Genomic DNA, 17,863 nt, shown 5'->3' with positions numbered 1-17,863 from the left:
GCGAGTTGGCACATGCTCACCTCCTAGGCGCCCACCTCGGGGCCGAAAAAACACTGGAGAGGATTAAGATCCGCTTTTACTGGCCTGGGATCAATGAGGAGGTCCGGCGGTTCTGTCAATCCTGTCCGGAGTGCCAGACCCGCCAGATTCCTAGGAGGGACCGTGCTCCTCTAGTCCCTATTCCCCTCGTGGACATCCCCTTTGAAAGGATAGGGGTCGATTTGGTGGGACCCCTGGAGCCCTCAACCCGTGGCCACAAGTATATCCTAGTCATGGTGGACTATGCCACCCGGTACCCAGAGGCGGTTCCCCTGCGCCCGCTAATACTAAAAGCATCGCACGGGAACTGGTTAATTGTTTTCACGCGTGGGCATACCCAAGGAGGTCCTCACGGACCAGGTACGCCCTTCACTTCGGATACGTTCAAGGAGGTAGCCAAATTACTGCAGATAAAGCACCTGAAAGCGTCAGTCTATCACCCGCAAACTGACGGGTTGGTCGAACGATTTAATCAGACGCTTAAGCAGATGCTCCGCAAGGTAGTCAGCGGACGGCAGGAACTGGGACCAGCTCCTCCCGCCGTGCTTTTGCCTACGGGAGGTACCCCAGGCCTCTACAGGCTTCTCCCCTTTGAATTACTATACGGCGACAACCCCGGGAATCCTCGACATCCTAAAAGAAGGCTGGGAGGCCGAGGCTCTTCCCTCCTCTAACATTTTGAGTACGTAGCGCAACTGCGCGACCGACTCACAAAGATCAGGCCCCTCCTAAAAGAGCACGTGACTCGTGCGCAAGCAGCGCAGGCCCGGTGTTACAACCGCAACTCCGTCCTCAGGGAGTTCCGCCCGGGGGACCGAGTTATGGTGCTCGTCCCAACCTCCCACTTTCGAAGCTGCTCGCCACTGGCAAGGGCCTTACGAGGTTAAGGAGAGAAAGGACTCGTCGACTATTTGGTGAAACAGCCCAATCGTCGACGAAAGTGAGAGGATCTATCATGTCAACCTGTTAAAGCCCTGAGAGATAGAGAGGAGCTCCCAGCCCCGTAGGTCACTCTCCCTTTCGCAAGCACAACTGCCCTTAACCTCGGCGAAGAGCTGACCCCAAGCAGCGGCAGGAGTTAGCCCAAACACTCCGAGCCATCCCGAGGTAGTGAGCGAGTCACCCGGCGGACGCGCTGATTGAGCACGCGATATAGTCACGGAGCCGGGGTAATCGTCCGGAGAGGCCCTACCGACTCCGGAGGCAAAGCAGCGCAGAGGTCGAACTGGAGGTGAAGCGTATGTTGGACATGGACATAATTGAAGAGAGCCATAGTCCCTGGTCCAGCCCTATTGTCCTCGTCTCCAAGCCAGGCGGCTCCTGGAGGTTCTGTAATGACTTTAGGCGTCTGAATCAGATCTCCAAGTTCGATGCCTACCCCATGCCCCGCATTGGCGACCTCCTTGAGCGGCTGGGTACGGCTCGATATCTGACTACCCTTGACATGACAAAAGGGTATTGGCAAATTCCTTTAACGGCATCCGCAAAGGAGAAAGCGGCCTTTAGCACCCCTAGCGGGCACTGGCAGTACAAGGTCCTCCCATTTGGGCTGCACGGGGCCCGGCGACCTTCCAGCGTCTGGTAGATAGAGTGCTGAAGCCCCACCAGTCCTATAGTGCCGCCTACCTGGATGACGTTGTCATCTATTCCGGCACCTGGGAGGAGCATCTACTGCAGGTCGCAGCTGTCCTCGAACACAGGCTAAAGCCGGCCTCCGCATAAACCCCGGAAGTGTTTTTGGATTAAAGGAGGCCAAATATTTAGGCTACCTCGTGGGACAAGGACAGGTGCGCCACAGAGCTCCAAAGTTAAAGACATCTTAGAATGGCCCCGTCCGAGTACCAAGAAACAGGTGCAGGCTTTCTTGGGGCTTGCGGTTACTACCGCCGGTTTGTTTCGTTTCTCGAAAGAGCAGCACCCTTGACTGACCTGACAAAAAGGGCGCCCCTATACGTGGTGTGGACCGACAAAGCAGAACAGCGTTCAGTGACCTAAAGAAGGCCCTAACGTCGGCACCTGTGTTACGGACGCCCGATTTTGGGCTCCGTTTATTCTCCAGACCGGCGCCGGACACAGGCCTGGGTGCGTGCTGAGCCAAAGCGTCGATGGTGTCGAGCACCCTGTGATGTACCTTAGCCGGAAACTGATGGACCGGGACCCGCACGCTGCAGTGGAGAGGGAGGCCTTGGCCATTAAGTGGGCAGTGACCCACCTCCGTTACTACCTGCTGGGTCGCGATTCTCTGGTGACTGATCACGCTGCACTTCAGTGGATGTCCCTACACAAAGAGTCGAATCCGCGGGTCACCAGGTGGTTCCTGGACTTACAGCCGTATAAGTTCACTGTCACTTATCGGCGGGCACCCTTCAGGCCAATGCCGATGCCCTCTCTCGTATTCACGACCTCGGTTAGGTCCGCCCGACCTGACGGTCCTGGGCTAAGGGGGATCGTGTCACGCGCTTGAGTAGGAGGCCGGATTGATAGCACCTGGGAAACCACTGCCGCCAGGGAATGGTGGGGTATTAACTTTCTCCCTCTGCTTCCTCATAGAAAGAAAGACCTTCCTGCACCATAGGCCTGGATTGACCGCAGTGCGATACTTCCGCCCTTCCTCCGCCATCTTGCCCTGACGTCATCCTTCCCATCCTCCCTTGCGGTCCTTCCCGGCATTCCTCCACTTCCGGCTCCTCCCCAATAAAATGGCCGCGACGCCAGGAGTCGGCGTCGCGCATTATGAACTGTTTTGTTTATAATTTTGACCAGTTTTTGTTTGTATTTACAATATCACGGGGCGGAAAACCCCAACCCTTGCTACTGTCTCCTCGGTCCTTTACAATATATATATATATATATATATATATATATATATATATATATATATATATATATAGCAAAATACCAGCGTCTGAGCGGAGAAGTAGTGTGTTAAAGAAGTAATGAAAAAGAAAAGGAAACATTTTAATAATAGCGTAATATGACTGACATTGTCATGAGTGTTGCTGTCATATATATGCCTGCCTAAATAAGTCACCCTTCGCTTCTTACTTTTTACCGCTCATTTAATCATGGCTAGTGGCGGAAAAAAATATAAAATGGAAGGAGGATTACACTGAGTATGGCTTTACCAAAACAATTATTGATGGCGAATCGATTATTCATAAATCTTGAATTGGTGATCTGTTTTTCTGTGTTAACCTTATATTTTTTCATACTTCTCAAACCAAGGTGGTGCGAGGGTAAAATGAATAGGGTTGCGCTGATCAAAGTAATCGGTGTACCAGGAAATCATGCATTGACAAAGTTCCCTTTGCTTGGAATGCAAAGTGTGATTAAATGCATTATTTTTAACGTTATGGAGCACATGCATCGAAGCTTCTCAGCTGTGCTTGTGCTAAGAATAGGAAAGATTTTAAAAATAACGAACACAATTGTCAATGTAACCTTTTTGTAAGTAGTGCCTGGAGGATTCAGTGTGGAGAAACTCTAGAGACAGCGTGTGTATTAACTTGTGGATTTTTCTGTGAGTATTTGGTGGCAGTGTGACGAATTTGCTTCGAAAGACGGCGTTAGCCGCGGAGCTCAGCTCAGAGCGAAATTAGTTAATGGGAGGGGAGATGATGACATGCTCCCCCACCCGCCTTAACTGTCAATCTCCCACAAACACAGTCTCGAATTTGCATAAGCACACCCTTCACCTGCAATTTTAACTTAGTTACAAAGTGATCAAAACTCTCGTTTATATCGACCGTTTATATGTTGTGTGTCCTGCAGTATGTACAGCTCAGGTTTTCCGGCCGACAGTGCAGATAGCTTCACCTGCCAAAAATGTTTAGTTAATTTAGAGTTGGTCGGGAAAATACGCGAATTGGAGGACCGCGTTAGGAATCTGATAGCGATTAGGCAAACCGAAAATTGGATCGACTCGGTTTGTTTAGACAATTCGGCTACATCTGATTCGGCTTCAGTCTCTCCAGGTCCCACTGTAGTCAGTGCGAGGCCGAAATCAGCAGCACCAATTCAGCCACAGGGCGAGTGGGTAACAGTAAGACGGGGTCTAAGAATCCAAAATTTAGTCCCCAGCACCCAGGTCACCAATTGGACCCAGAACAGGTTCTCAGCTCTCCAGGCCTGTGGAAACTGAGAATAATAAAGTGCTCATAATTGGCGATTCCATAGTGCGGAATGTTAGAATTCCAAACTATGTTAAACCAGCAGTTAATGTTAAGTGCCTTGCAGGGGCCAAGATTTCTGGCATAAAGGCCGCATTGGACCGTGTTGCCGACGATGAAGTATCTACCTTATTGCTGCATGTCGGCACTAATGATATTTATTTACAGCAATCAGAGGTATTAAAGCGAACTTCATCTCTCTATGCACCAAAGCTAAAACAAAATGTCGGAATTTAATTGTATCTGGTCCCTTACCAAGATTATATAGAGGGGATGTGATTTATAGCAGATTGCATTCCTTTCACTGCTGGCTAGAAACCTGGTGTGCAAATAAAAGCAGAGCATTTGTCAACAATTGGGATGATTTTGGGAAAGGCCTGGATTTTTCAAAAGAGATGGTCTTCATCCTAACTGGAGGGATCTTATGTATTATCCCAAAATATGGAAGCAAAACTGCCTGGTTGACTGATTAGAGCACCATCCAGGCCGCAGTCATGTGATCTTAAATCACAGGCTGTTCTTTATCCCACCTGTTATTTTCCTGAAGCTGTTACCCATAATCCCTGTTGTGGGGCATCCAGTAAATTTAGTCTTGATACAAACCATAAATTAATTGATAACCAAAAATAAGGTGTATAATTAGACCAAGGGATAAAACCAGACACTCCACCAGGGGCATCTGTAATAGAAATTTAATTCAAATTAAAACAAAAAATATATCAGCAGTTCAGAAAGAACCATGCAGTTTTAAATGCTGTTTATTGAACATTCGCTCTCTTGGCACTAAAGCTGTTTTGGTAAATGATATAATATTAAGTACAAAATCTGATCTGTGTCTTCTTACTGAAACCTGGCTTAGTAAATGTGACACTGTTCCCTAGCTGAGGCGTCACCAGATGGATACTCGTTCCTTCATAAGTCTAGAGATTCTGGTCGAGGAGGAGGCCTTGGAATAATTCATTGTAACAAAATGCAAATCACTCCTAAAAATTTAGGCAACTTTACATCCTTTGAGGCATTCATTTTAAATATTAAAACAGATTCCAACACAATTATAGTGCTAGTCTACAGACCACCAGGGCCATATTCATTGTTCATGACTGAATTTAGCAACCTTCTGTCTGATTTGGCTATAAATTATGATCACGTAGTTCTGATGGGTGATTTTAATGTACACATTGATGTGGAAACTGACACTTTTAGCAAATGTTTTACTTATTTGTTAAATTCAGTAGGATTTTGTCAGATTGTCAAAGGTCCAACTCATAATCATAACCATACATTAGATTTAATTATAACTTACAAAGTTGAAATTCAAAATTTAAATATTACTCCATTAAATGTAGTTATTTCCGATCACTTCTTAATTACGTTTGATTTAGTTCTGCCCATGCCAGCTCGAGATTAAAACAAAGACAGTGCGACATCTAGATTGTAATTCTGCTTCAAAATTTATAGATACCTTGAGTAAGTCGAGTGTAATTGTGGAAAACCATTTAGATCAGTTAACATCAAATGTAAACGTGGAAAACAATTTAGATCAGCTAATATCACATTATAATGTGACCTTGAGAGATGCTCTGGACACAGTGGCTCCCCTAAAACAAAAGTGATCAAAGCACATAGAAACTCTCCCTGGTTTAATGAAAATACTCGAGCTCTTAAATTAGAGTGTCGAAAACTGGAGCAGATGGAGAACAACAAAGCTACATGTCTTTCAAATTGCATGGACAGAGAGTGTAATAAATATAAAAAGCCCTCTTTAAAGCTCGCTCAGAATACTATTCTACATTAATAGATAGCAATAATAAAAATCCTAGGGTACTTTTTAGAGCAGTGGCTAAATTAACAAATGGGAATTCAGATCAACAGTGCAAAATACCAACAGATATTAGCAGTACAGACTTTATGAACTTCTTCAATGAGAAAATTAAAAATATAAGATCCCAGATCTCAGCATCACAGTACAAACCAAATACTAGCTTAGCAGACCCTGCCACATTGCATTCAGCACTTTAATAATTTTAATCCTGTAACTCACCAGGAAGTCTTAACTTTAATTACTAAAATGAAGCCCACTACTTGTTCCCTAGATCCAGTGCCAACAAAACTAGTAAAAGTGCAATGGATGTTCTTGCAGCACCTATTCTAACATTATCAATAGTTCATTACTGCATGGCACAGTACCTGATGCACTAAAAGTGTCAGTCATTAAACCTTTACTTAAAAAGTCAGACCTAGACCCACACATACTAAATAACTATAGGCCTATTTCAAATTTACCATTTCTCTCAAAAATACTAGAAAAAGTAGTCGCCAGTCAGCTTCAGTCACACCTTACGCATTACAATTTATTTGAGAAATTCCAGTCTGGCTTTCGCACTGGTCATAGTACAGAAACGCACTAACACGGGTTGTAAATGACATTCTGATATCCTCTGATGAAGGAAATTCCACTGTAATTATGTTGTTGGACTTAAGTGCAGCATTTGACACCATTGACCATTCTATTTTACTGCACAGGCTAGAAAACGATGTTGGGCTTACAGGCCCGTGCTCGCTTGGTTCAGTTCTTATTTATCAAATCGATTCCAGTATGTACAGAAATGTGCAGACAGTACTCCATCATTATACACAGAAGTTCAATATGGTGTCCGCAGGGCTCAGTACTGGGACCTTTACTGTTTTCACTTTACATGCTTCCACTGGGATCTCTCATTAGGAAACATAATGTTAATTTTCACTGTATGCAGATGACACCCAGTTATACCTTTCATTTAAATCAAATGAAGTTTCTCCGATGTTGTCTTTAATTAGTTGTGTTAGTGAATTAAAGGAATGGATGAATGAGAACTACTTGTCTTTAAATACAGATAAAACAGAGATGTTAATTGTTGGAGGGAATGACGCTGATCACAGCAATATTTTGTCGTCATTTAACTCAGTTGGAATCCCAATTAATTTTACTGAATCAGCCCGCAATCTAGGAGTTATCTTTGACTCTAGCATGTCATTTAAAGCGCATATTACAAAGTCGTCCAAAACATGTTTTTTCCATCTTAAAAATGTTAGGAAATTAAGGCGCTTTCTAAATAAACAGGATTGTGAGAAATTAATTCATGCATTTATCTCTAGTAGGATTGACTACTGCAATGCGGTGTTCACTGGCTGTTCAAACTGTTCTCTATACAGCCTCCAGTTAATCCAAAATGCGCTGCAAGAATTATTACAAGAACAAGAAAATATGAACACATAACCCCAGTTCTTAAATCTTTACACTGGCTCCCAGTTAAGTTTAGGGCAGATTTCAAAATCCTCCTTTTAACATATAAAGCATTAAATGGCCAAGGTCCAGCTTACTTGTCTGAACTTATCATGACTTACAAACCTGAGCACACATTAAGATCTCAAGATGCCGGTCTGCTTAGGATTCCAAGGATTAATAAAATAACAGTGGGAGGTCGAGCTTTTAGTTACAGGGCCCCTAAACTGTGGAATGGTCTTCCTGCTTCCATAAGAGATGCCCCTTCAGTCTCAGCCTTTAAATCCCGGCTGAAGACTCACTACTTCAGTTTAGCATATCCTGACTAGAGCTGCTGATTAACTGTACATACTGCATCTCTGTTGTTAGTCATTAGCACTATAACATAAGTAACATGATAATTATATTTGAATACTAACCCTCACCTATTCTGTTTCTTTCTCGGTACCCAAATGTGGCATTGGTGCCACGCCCACCTGCCAAGTTGTTTGCCTGCCTATGGTAAAGTCATCCCTGATGGAGGATCACAGGAATCATGGGAAAGAGGGGTCCTTTCATCGGAGCAACGTTTCAGCCGTGGCATGGCCAAATGGGGAGGCAGCTAGATGGATGAGGTCTCCAGGACTCTAAAAATATCCAAACCTAATTATGTCATATCATCTACTGTTAAACCGTACTTCTAAAATTTTTATTATTATGCTGTCTTAAGGAATTGTTCTGTTCTGTATATTGTATTGTATTGACCCCCTACTTTTGACACCCACTGCACGCCCAACCTACCTGGAAAGGGGTCTCTCTTTGAACTGCCTTTCCCAAGGTTTCTTCCATTTTCCCTACAAGGTTTTTTGGGAGTTTTTCCTTGTCTTCTCAGAGAGTCAAGGCTGGGGGGCTGTCAAAAGGCAGGGCCTGTTAAAGCCCATTGCAGCACTTCCTGTGTGATTTTGGGCTATACAAAAATAAACTGTATTGTATTGTATTGTATATCCTGCGTCCTCTCATTAAACTTGTATCCTGCATTACCCGTGGGCATGAGAAACGCCAGCGGCAGCCTGTCTATGAACTTAATTTAAAGTTTAGGTTTACACCTTGCTTTCTTTCCGAAGTAGCAGCACTCATGAATATGGTAGTATATGTCACTCGCTCGCTTCTTATTGTTTCGCTGCCTTCTCAATTATATAATGCATGTTTTCTTCAGCACTTTTTGGAGGTCTTCCTGGTTTTCTATGCACTGCGTTGACAGTCAGTTCACGTGATTACATGGGAGGCGTGATGATGTCACACACGAAACTCCACGGCTTTGAGCTCAACTCCATTACACTAAATGGAGAAAAATACCTTCCAGTTATGACCATTACACGTAGAATTTCGAAATGAAACCTGCCCAACTTTTGTAAGTAAGCTGTAAGGAATGAGCCTGCCAAATTTCAGCCTTCTACCCACACGGGAACTTGGAGAATTAGTGATGAGTTAGTGAGTGAGTGAGCCAGTCAGTCAGTGAGTGAGTGAGTGAGTCAGTCAGTCAGTGAGTCAGTCAGTCAGTGAGGGCTTTGCCTTTTATTAGTATAGACTAGCAAAATACCCACGCTTCGCAGCGGAGAAGTAGTGTGTTAAAGAAGCAATGAAAGAGAAAAGGAAACATTTTGAAAATAACGTAACATGATTGTCAATGTTATTGTTTTGTCACTGTTGTGAGTGATGAGTGTTGTTGTCATATATATATATATATATATATATATATATATTTACACACACACACATAAACATATATATATACATATACACATATATACATACATATATATCTACATATATACACACACATATATACACACATATACATACATACACACACATATATACACACAAATACATATATATATATATATATATATACATACATACACACACACATATATAAACATATATATACATATACATACATATCTATATATACACACACAGCTATTTCAGATCAGTGCAATACGCTGTTTGTTAAAACGGTTGACTCCGCTCTTACGTGCAATAACAAATCAAATCATTCAGTTGTCTTTGCTCATATGTCATTTTAGAGCTGGACGCCTGGCATCTTTTTTGGCAACAAGTTCGTTTATGTTTGGTGTGAGGTTCTGTGTTGTGGAGATTCTCAGGATGGATTGCAGGTGCTCATCAGTGAGGCGACTCCTGTGTGCTGTTTTGTTAGTCTTTATCACTGAGAAGAGCTTCTCACACAGATATGTGCTACCAAACATGCACAAGGTTCGAGCCGCATGTAGACGGACTTTTTTTGTTCTTCAAAGTCACCAAAGCGCCGTGCAAACTCAGTGCAATAACTCTAGTAAGCGGTAAGTGTTCGGCAAGGCAGCTGAAGCGCTGCATTATGGGATCTGTAGTTTATTGTGTTACCAGCGCTTCATATACCCGGCTTTAATAACAATAATACAGTATATAAAATGATCTCGCGGGCCAGATATAATTACACGCCTGGGCGGATGTGGCCCGCGGCCCTTGAGTTTGACACATATGGACTAAATAGAACTTGAAAAGATATATTTTTTCAAATGTGATCGCGCAATTCAGATAGAGTTGACGCCAAGACTACAGCCTGCATGCCTCAATGAGTCATCCTCCCTCGCTCTTACTTTTTTACCGCTCATCTAATGAATACACTGAGTATGGCTTTACCAAAACAATCATTGATGGCGAATAAAGTATCCATTATTCGAGTATGTAGAGCGGGATATATATATATACATATATATATACCCGCGTATCGCAGCGGAGAAGTAGTGTATTAAAAAAGGTAGAAAAGAAAAGGGAACATTTTAAAAATAACGTAACATGACTGTCAATATACAGTATTTGTTTTGTGAGTGTTACTGAGTGTTGCTGTCATCAAGGATTTGATTATCATTATTTCTTTCAATCAGGTTCGTATTTGTAGGATGTGTTGTGTTCAAGTTACATTCCGTGTTTGTCAATCGTTGTAAAGATGACAGGTTTCATTCATCGATTCGTTTCTTACTGCATCAATAAACAGCTCGTCTTCTTCTTTATCTGAGACCTGACACACTGCATGCACAGGTTTTTACACTGTCTTCCTTTAGCGGACATTGACTTTTTCCACCGTGTGCTTTGTTTCCACAGTAGCTGGATTTATGAATATGCTTATCAGACGCTTCATATTTTTGCTGCCTTTTCAATTGTGTAATTCGGTTTTGTTCAGCTCTTTGGAACTGTTGCTTTTATCTGTGCACTGCGCCAGCTCACGTGAGCCGCCGGTGTACATGCATCAAGGTTCCCAGCTGTGCTGGTTGCATCTCGTGCTATGTCCATAGCTTTATTTAATGTTACCTTAGTCCTGGCACTTAAAACTTTCTCTCGCAGTTTCGCTGAGTTTGTGTCAAACACCACCCTGACCATCTCATCTTCCTCTCCATAAGCACAGTCCTTCACCCGTGAATATTTACCCGTGGCAGTTTGCTATTGGATTGCCGCTGACGGACGGCCTTATATGGGCAGGCACTAAATTACAAACGCCAGCGCAGCCTGTCTATGAACTTAATTTAAAGTGTAGGTTTACATCGTGCTTTGTTTTCCGAAGTAGCAGAACTCATGAACATGGTTGTATATGTCACTCGCTCGCTTCTTATTGTTTCGCTGCCTTCTCAATTATATAATGCATGTTTTCTTGAGCGCTTTTTTGAAGTCTTCCTGGTTTTCAATGTACTGCTTGATTACGTGGGAGGCGTGATGATGTCACACGAAACTCCGCCCCCACGGCGTTGAAGCTCATCTCCATTACAGTAAATGGAGAAATACTGCTTCCAGTTATGACCATTACGCGTAGAATTTCGATATAAAACCTGCCCAACTTTTGTAAGGAAGCTGTAAGGAATAAACCTGCCAAATTTCAGCCTTCCACCCACACGGGAAGTTGGAGAATTAGTGATGAGTCAGTGAGTGAGTCAGTGAGTGAGTGAGGGCTTTGCCTTTTATTAGTATAGATATATATATATATAAATATAAATATATATATATATTTACACACACACACAAACATATATATATACATATCTATACATATACACATACATATACATACACACATACATACACACATACATACACACACATATACACACAAATACATATATATATATATACATACACACATACATACATAAACATATATATACATATACATACATATCTACATATATACACACACAGCTATTTCAGATCAGTGCAATACGCTGCTTGTTAAAACGGATGACACCCGCCTTACGCAAGTCTGCGTGGATATTATGAACTATCAGATTTGTTCAAGTTCTATTTAAATTTTAAATAGAAGGAATTTTTATTTAGTCGACAGAAATATCTTTGGTAGGAATGGTAAAACAGACAGGAATATTATTCCTGAATAAATCAACTCAAACCTTAAACAACTTATAATATTTTGCTCTCCATAAAAATATATCCTGTCTAAATTATACAAGTTAGAAATAAAGTAAACATTAAAAGAACAAACATTCAAATTTCTTTACTCTTATGTAATTTTATATTTTATAAAAATAAACTTAGATTTTAAATATCCCAAAAGATTTTGCTCTCCATAAAAATATATCCTGTCAAAATTATACAAATTCAAATATGAACATGCTGCATAACAAAACCTAGAAATATAAATAAAATGTGTTCCTTTCAGCAATAACAAATCAAATCATTCAGTTGTCTTTGCTCATATGTCATTTTAGAGCTGGACGCCTGGCATCTTTTTTGGCAACAGGTTCGTTTATGTTTGGTGTGAGGTTCTGTGTTGTGGAGATTCTCAGGATGGATTGCAGGTGCTCATCAGTGAGGCGACTCCTGTGTGCTGTTTTGTTAGTCTTTATCACTGAGAAGAGCTTCTCACACAGATATGTGCTACCAAACATGCACAAGGTTCGAGCCGCATGTAGACGGACTTTTTGTTCTTCAAAGTCACCAAAGCGCCTGCAAACTCAGTGCGCCAGTTTATCAGCAAAGTGCGATTTGGGAACACCGTAGTGACGACTTGGTTTAACATTACTTGGTAACAGGGAAAGTGGGGCAAGTGGTTGTGTCTCCCATAAAAGCAGCTCAATTGAAATCACTTTGTGATTGTGCACGGGTAAAAACGTCCGCTGAAGTGTCAGATTCTTATTTAATTCTTCTGCTTTCTGTATCTTCTGCATTGCATTCAGGTCTTTCAGGTTACCCTGATGTTTTGTTTTATAGTGCCGTCTTAGATTAAATTCTGTAATTACAGCCACATTAGCTCCACAAATGAGACACACGGGTTCAGTAAACATATACTCAGCCTCCCATCGGTTTTAAAGGCTCTATTTTCAGAATCAACTTTTCTCTTCAGCATCGTGTGAGCTAGCTTCGCAATAACTTGCAGCATCTTAAGGTAGACTTGATTAACGCGTAACTGTTCGGCAAGGCAGCTGAAGCGCTGCATTATGGGATCTGTAGTTTATTGTGTTACCAGCGCTTCATATACCCGGGCTTTAATAACAATAATACAGTATATAAAATGATCTCGCGGGCCGGATATAATTACACCGGGCGGATGTGGCCCTGCCCTTGAGTTTGACACATATGGACTAAATAGAACTTGAAAAGATATATTTTTTCAAATGTGATCGCGCAATTCAGATAGAGTTGACGCCAAGACTACAGCCTGCATGCCTCAATAAGTCATCCTCCCTCGCTCTTACTTTTTACCGCTCATCTAATGAATACACTGAGTATGGCTTTACCAAAACAATCATTGATGGCGAATAAAGTATCCATTATTCGAGTATGTAGATCGGGATATATATATATACATATATATATACCCGCGTATCGCAGCGGAGAAGTAGTGTGTTAAAAAAGCTAGAAAAAGAAAAGGGAACATTTTAAAAATAACGTAACATGACTGTCAATATACAGTATTTGTTTTGTGAGTGTTACTGAGTGTTGCTGTCATCAAGGATTTGATTATCATTATTTCTTTCAATCAGGTTCGTATTTGTAGGATGTGTTGTGTTCAAGTTACATTCCGTGTTTGTCAATCGCTGTAAAGATGACAGGTTTCATTCATCGATTCGTTTCTTACTGCATCAATAAACAGCTCGTCTTCTTCTTTATCTGAGACCTGACACACTGCATGCACGGGTTTTTTACACTGTCTTCCTTTAGCGGACATTGACTTTTTCCAACGCGGTGCTTTGTTTCCACAGTAGCTGGATTTATGAATATGCTGTATCAGACGCTTCATATTTTTGCTGCCTTTTCAATTGTGTAATTCGGTTTTGTTCAGCGCTTTGGAACTGTTGCTTTTATCTGTGCACTGCGCCAGTTCACGTGGAGCCGGTGTACATGCATCGAAGGTTCCCAGCTGTGCTGGTGCCATCTCGCTATGTCCATGGCTGTATTTAATGTTACCTTAGTCCTGGCACTTAAAACTTTCTCTCGCAGTTTCGCTGAGTTTGTGTCAAACACCACCCTGACCATCTCATCTTCCTCTCCATAAGCACAGTCCTTCACCCGTGAATATTTACCCGTGGCAGTTTGCTATTGGATTGCCGCTGACGGACGGCCTTATATGGGCAGGCACTAAATTACAAACGCCAGCGTCAGCCTGTCTATGAACTTAATTTAAAGTGTAGGTTTACATCGGCTTTGTTTCCAAGTAGCAGAACTCATGAATATGGTTGTATATGTCACTCGCTCGCTTCTTATTGTTTCGCTGCCTTCTCAATTATATAATGCATGTTTTCTTCAGCGCTTTTTGAGGTCTTCCTGGTTTTCTATGTACTGCGTGATTACGTGGGAGGCGTGATGATGTCACACGAAACTCCGCCCCCACGGCGTTGAAGCTCATCTCCATTACAGTAAATGGAGAAAAACTGCTTCCAGTTATGACCATTACGCATAGAATTTCGATATAAAACCTGCCCAACTTTTGTAAGGAAGCTGTAAGGAATGAACCTGCCAAATTTCAGCCTTCCACCCACACGGGAAGTTGGAGAATTAGTGATGAGTGAGTGAGTGAGTGAGTGAGTGAGTGAGTGAGTGAGTGAGGGCTTTGCCTTTTATTAGTATAGATTAAATGGCTGAGGTCCGGCTTACTTGTCTGAACTTATCATGACTTACAAACCAGAGCGCACATTAAGATCTCAAGATGCCAGTCTGCTTATGATTCCAAAGATTAATAAAATATCAGTGGGAGTTTGAGCTTTTAGTTACAGGGCCCCTAAACTGTGGAATGGTCTGTCTGCTATTATAAGAGATGCCCTTTCGGTTTCAGCTTTTAAATCCCGGCTGAAGACTCACTACTTCAGTTTAGCATATCCTGACTAGATCTGCTGATTAACTGCTGTAAGAAGACGCTATATAGCGCCCAACCCAACGCAGATTGGGACACAGGAGGCATGGGTAAAATAAACAAAACTTTTATTTTCGTCAGCTGGAGGGCACGTCTTCCCTGTAATCCCTCCAGCCACAACACAGTCTCAAGCATAGTAATCAACACCAAGACACTCTCTTCTCTCACCACCACTCCTCCTCAGCAAGCTTTGTTCACCTCCTCTCGACTGGCCGGCTGAGTGGTGGTCGCTGGCTCCCTTAAAGTGCTCCAAGTGGTTGATTGCCGACATCCAGCTGCACTTCCGGGTAAGGTGAAACCACTGCCCAAAAGGGGCCAGCCGCTCCTGCTGCAACACCCCCTGGCGGGCACTGCAGAACCCCACAGAGCTGCAAAGAACTCCAACCCTCATGAAGCCCTGGGAGAGTCTGAGGCACAGCTGCAACCCAAGGAGGCTGCCATCTTGCATCCAGGGGGAGATACTGGGCTTCCCATCCTTGTCCCCCTGGCAGATGTGGTGAAGGCGAGTCCTGGCCAGGCATGGGCCCTGGCCATCCGTCACCCTGTACAGACTGCATCTCTGTTGTTAGTCATTAGCACTAAAACATAAGTATCATGATATTTATAATTGGATACTAACCCTCACCTATTCTTTTTCTGTTTTCGGTATCCAAATATGGCACTTGGTGCCACAGCCCACCTGCCAAGTTGTTTTACCTGTCTAAGGTAAAGTCATCCTGATTGGAGTATTGCAGGAATTGTGGGGTAGAGGGGTCCTTTCATCAGATTGGCTGGCCCAGCGCTGTTTCAGCTGTGGAATGTCCAAATGGAGGAGGCAGCTTGAAGGATGAGGTCTCCAGACTCTAAAGAAATCCAAATCATATTATGTGATATCATCTACTTTTAAATTCTGCACCTTACTTGTAAAATTTTTATTTTTTATACTGTATTGAGGATTTGTTCTGTTCTGTGCATTGTATTGTATTGTAGTGGCCCCCTTCTTTCTGATACCACGCCCAACCTACCAGGAAAGAGGTCTCTCTTTGAACTGCCTTTCCCAAGGTTTCTTCCATTTTTTCCCTACAAGGGTTTTTTTGGGAGTTTTTCCTTGTCTTCTTAGAGAGTCAAGGATGGGGGCTGTCAAGAGGCAAGGCATGTTAAAGCCCATTACAGAACTTATTGTGTGATTTTGGGCTACACAAAAATAAATTTTATCGTATTGTATTATATTGTACTCTGAAGTGGGGAACAGGGAATACAGCTGCCCCACGAGGAAATAAACTGTGTGCATTTTGTCTCTGTGCCTATCTTGAGGAGCTGTACACCCTGGCATTCCACTATATATATAGGCTTTTCAGTGTGTGTGTATTGTATGTGTGTGAAACATAATGTCTGTGACAAAATGTTTTCAATGAATTTGACCAATCAAAGAACTTCTTACCAGAGGTTCTAATTCCATTGCATGTATCACTGCTAAATGGAGCTGGTGGTTGTAGCAGTGTACATATGGAATGTACTTAACAATTTTGTTTTGTAACAATGCCTGGACACTACGCCTTGCCCCAGACATGACAGAAGCACCATCAAAACACTGACACACTAAATTGTATGGGCTGTAACCTAGCTCAGAGAGATGTGACAGAATTTGGTTACAAATATATTCAGCATGAAGCTGATTCAGTTCAATTAAGCCAATCAGGTGTTCTTCAGGGATGGAGTTCTGGACAAATCTAATCACTAGACAAATTCTCAATGTTACAGCAATCCCTGGTACCATCACTTTTAATGCAAAGTCCAGGAGAGTCTGCTTTTTCATATTTGGTCCTGATATCTTTAACGACCATTTTGCCAAGAGTCTCAATTATTTCATTTTGAATTACATTGGATGTGTATTTTGCGTTGTCTGAGATGTATTTTACAATTTCTGCAAGTTTGGCATCTTTTTTGATTGTGTAATCAAAGAACTTAAGGAGAGTCCCTCCTCCCCACCTTCGTGATCATAACCACGCAGAGCCAGTTCATTGACTGCAAGGAACTGAACGGTCTCCCCAGTGCTTTTCACATAATATCTATTCTTTTCTATCTGGGTTGGACCCAGTAGTTGAACTATGCTTTCACCCATCTCTGCCTGGTGCCGATACTCTTGCCATGCAGACATGGCTCTTACGTGCGGGATACTAGACACATGTTTGTGGAAGCCGCCACCGTCTTTTTCTAGAGCTTTTTTCCAATTAGTGTAGTCGTCTTTGGTGAATATGTCCTTGCAGTCCGAATTGGAAACACTAAATTTGCGGCAGGCAAAGCAAAAGCTGGCATCATGGACAACAGAATATTCAAGCCATGGTCGAGACTGATACCAGCTTGCACTAAAACATCTGAGTGTCTTTCCGAATGTGCGCTTGGGATAATTAATTAAAATGGGCTGGATTGGGCTATGCATATTTAAGTCAGGCAGACCGGACTGTATATTTTGTTGAAGGCAGAGGTTTGGAGTACCCGACACGGGAGCAGAGCTGGAGGATTGTGTACGCTTATCTACATCTTTTGGAGTTTCAGTTCCCGGCGTGGGTGTGCTGTGCTCCATGTTGGTAGCAGCGGTGCTGGGCTCAACCGTGGAGCCAGCAGCTTGCGGAGGGACAGAGGTTGAAGATGTCAGCGGAGTTTTAATTAAAGAATGTGGTCAACAGGTTCAAAACATGCTGCGAAATGTGCGGCGACGTGAACTGTGAAAATCAAATGTTATTCTTCTCCAGGGTCATTTTGCCCGTGGCCACGCCTCCGAGTGTTTGTCACACCATGTTGCGAAAGGTGGGAATGACAAATAGCCCTGTGAAATGAGAAAAGAAAGAACCGTATAGAGACAATCGGTAAAGGACTGTAACAGCAAGTGGAAAATTATTGTGCTCACCAGAATATTCCAATTTAATCATCATCTTCCGATTCGCTGCTGGATTCGCCACCGCTACTGATGTCCCATACGGTGTCATCTTCGCTTCCCCATAAGGTATCGTCTTCGCT

Source organism: Polypterus senegalus, chromosome 12 (genome assembly GCF_016835505.1).
Source record: "Polypterus senegalus isolate Bchr_013 chromosome 12, ASM1683550v1, whole genome shotgun sequence".
Classification (NCBI taxonomy): Eukaryota; Metazoa; Chordata; class Cladistia; order Polypteriformes; family Polypteridae; genus Polypterus; species Polypterus senegalus.
Note: the sequence above shows the minus strand (reverse complement) of the source record.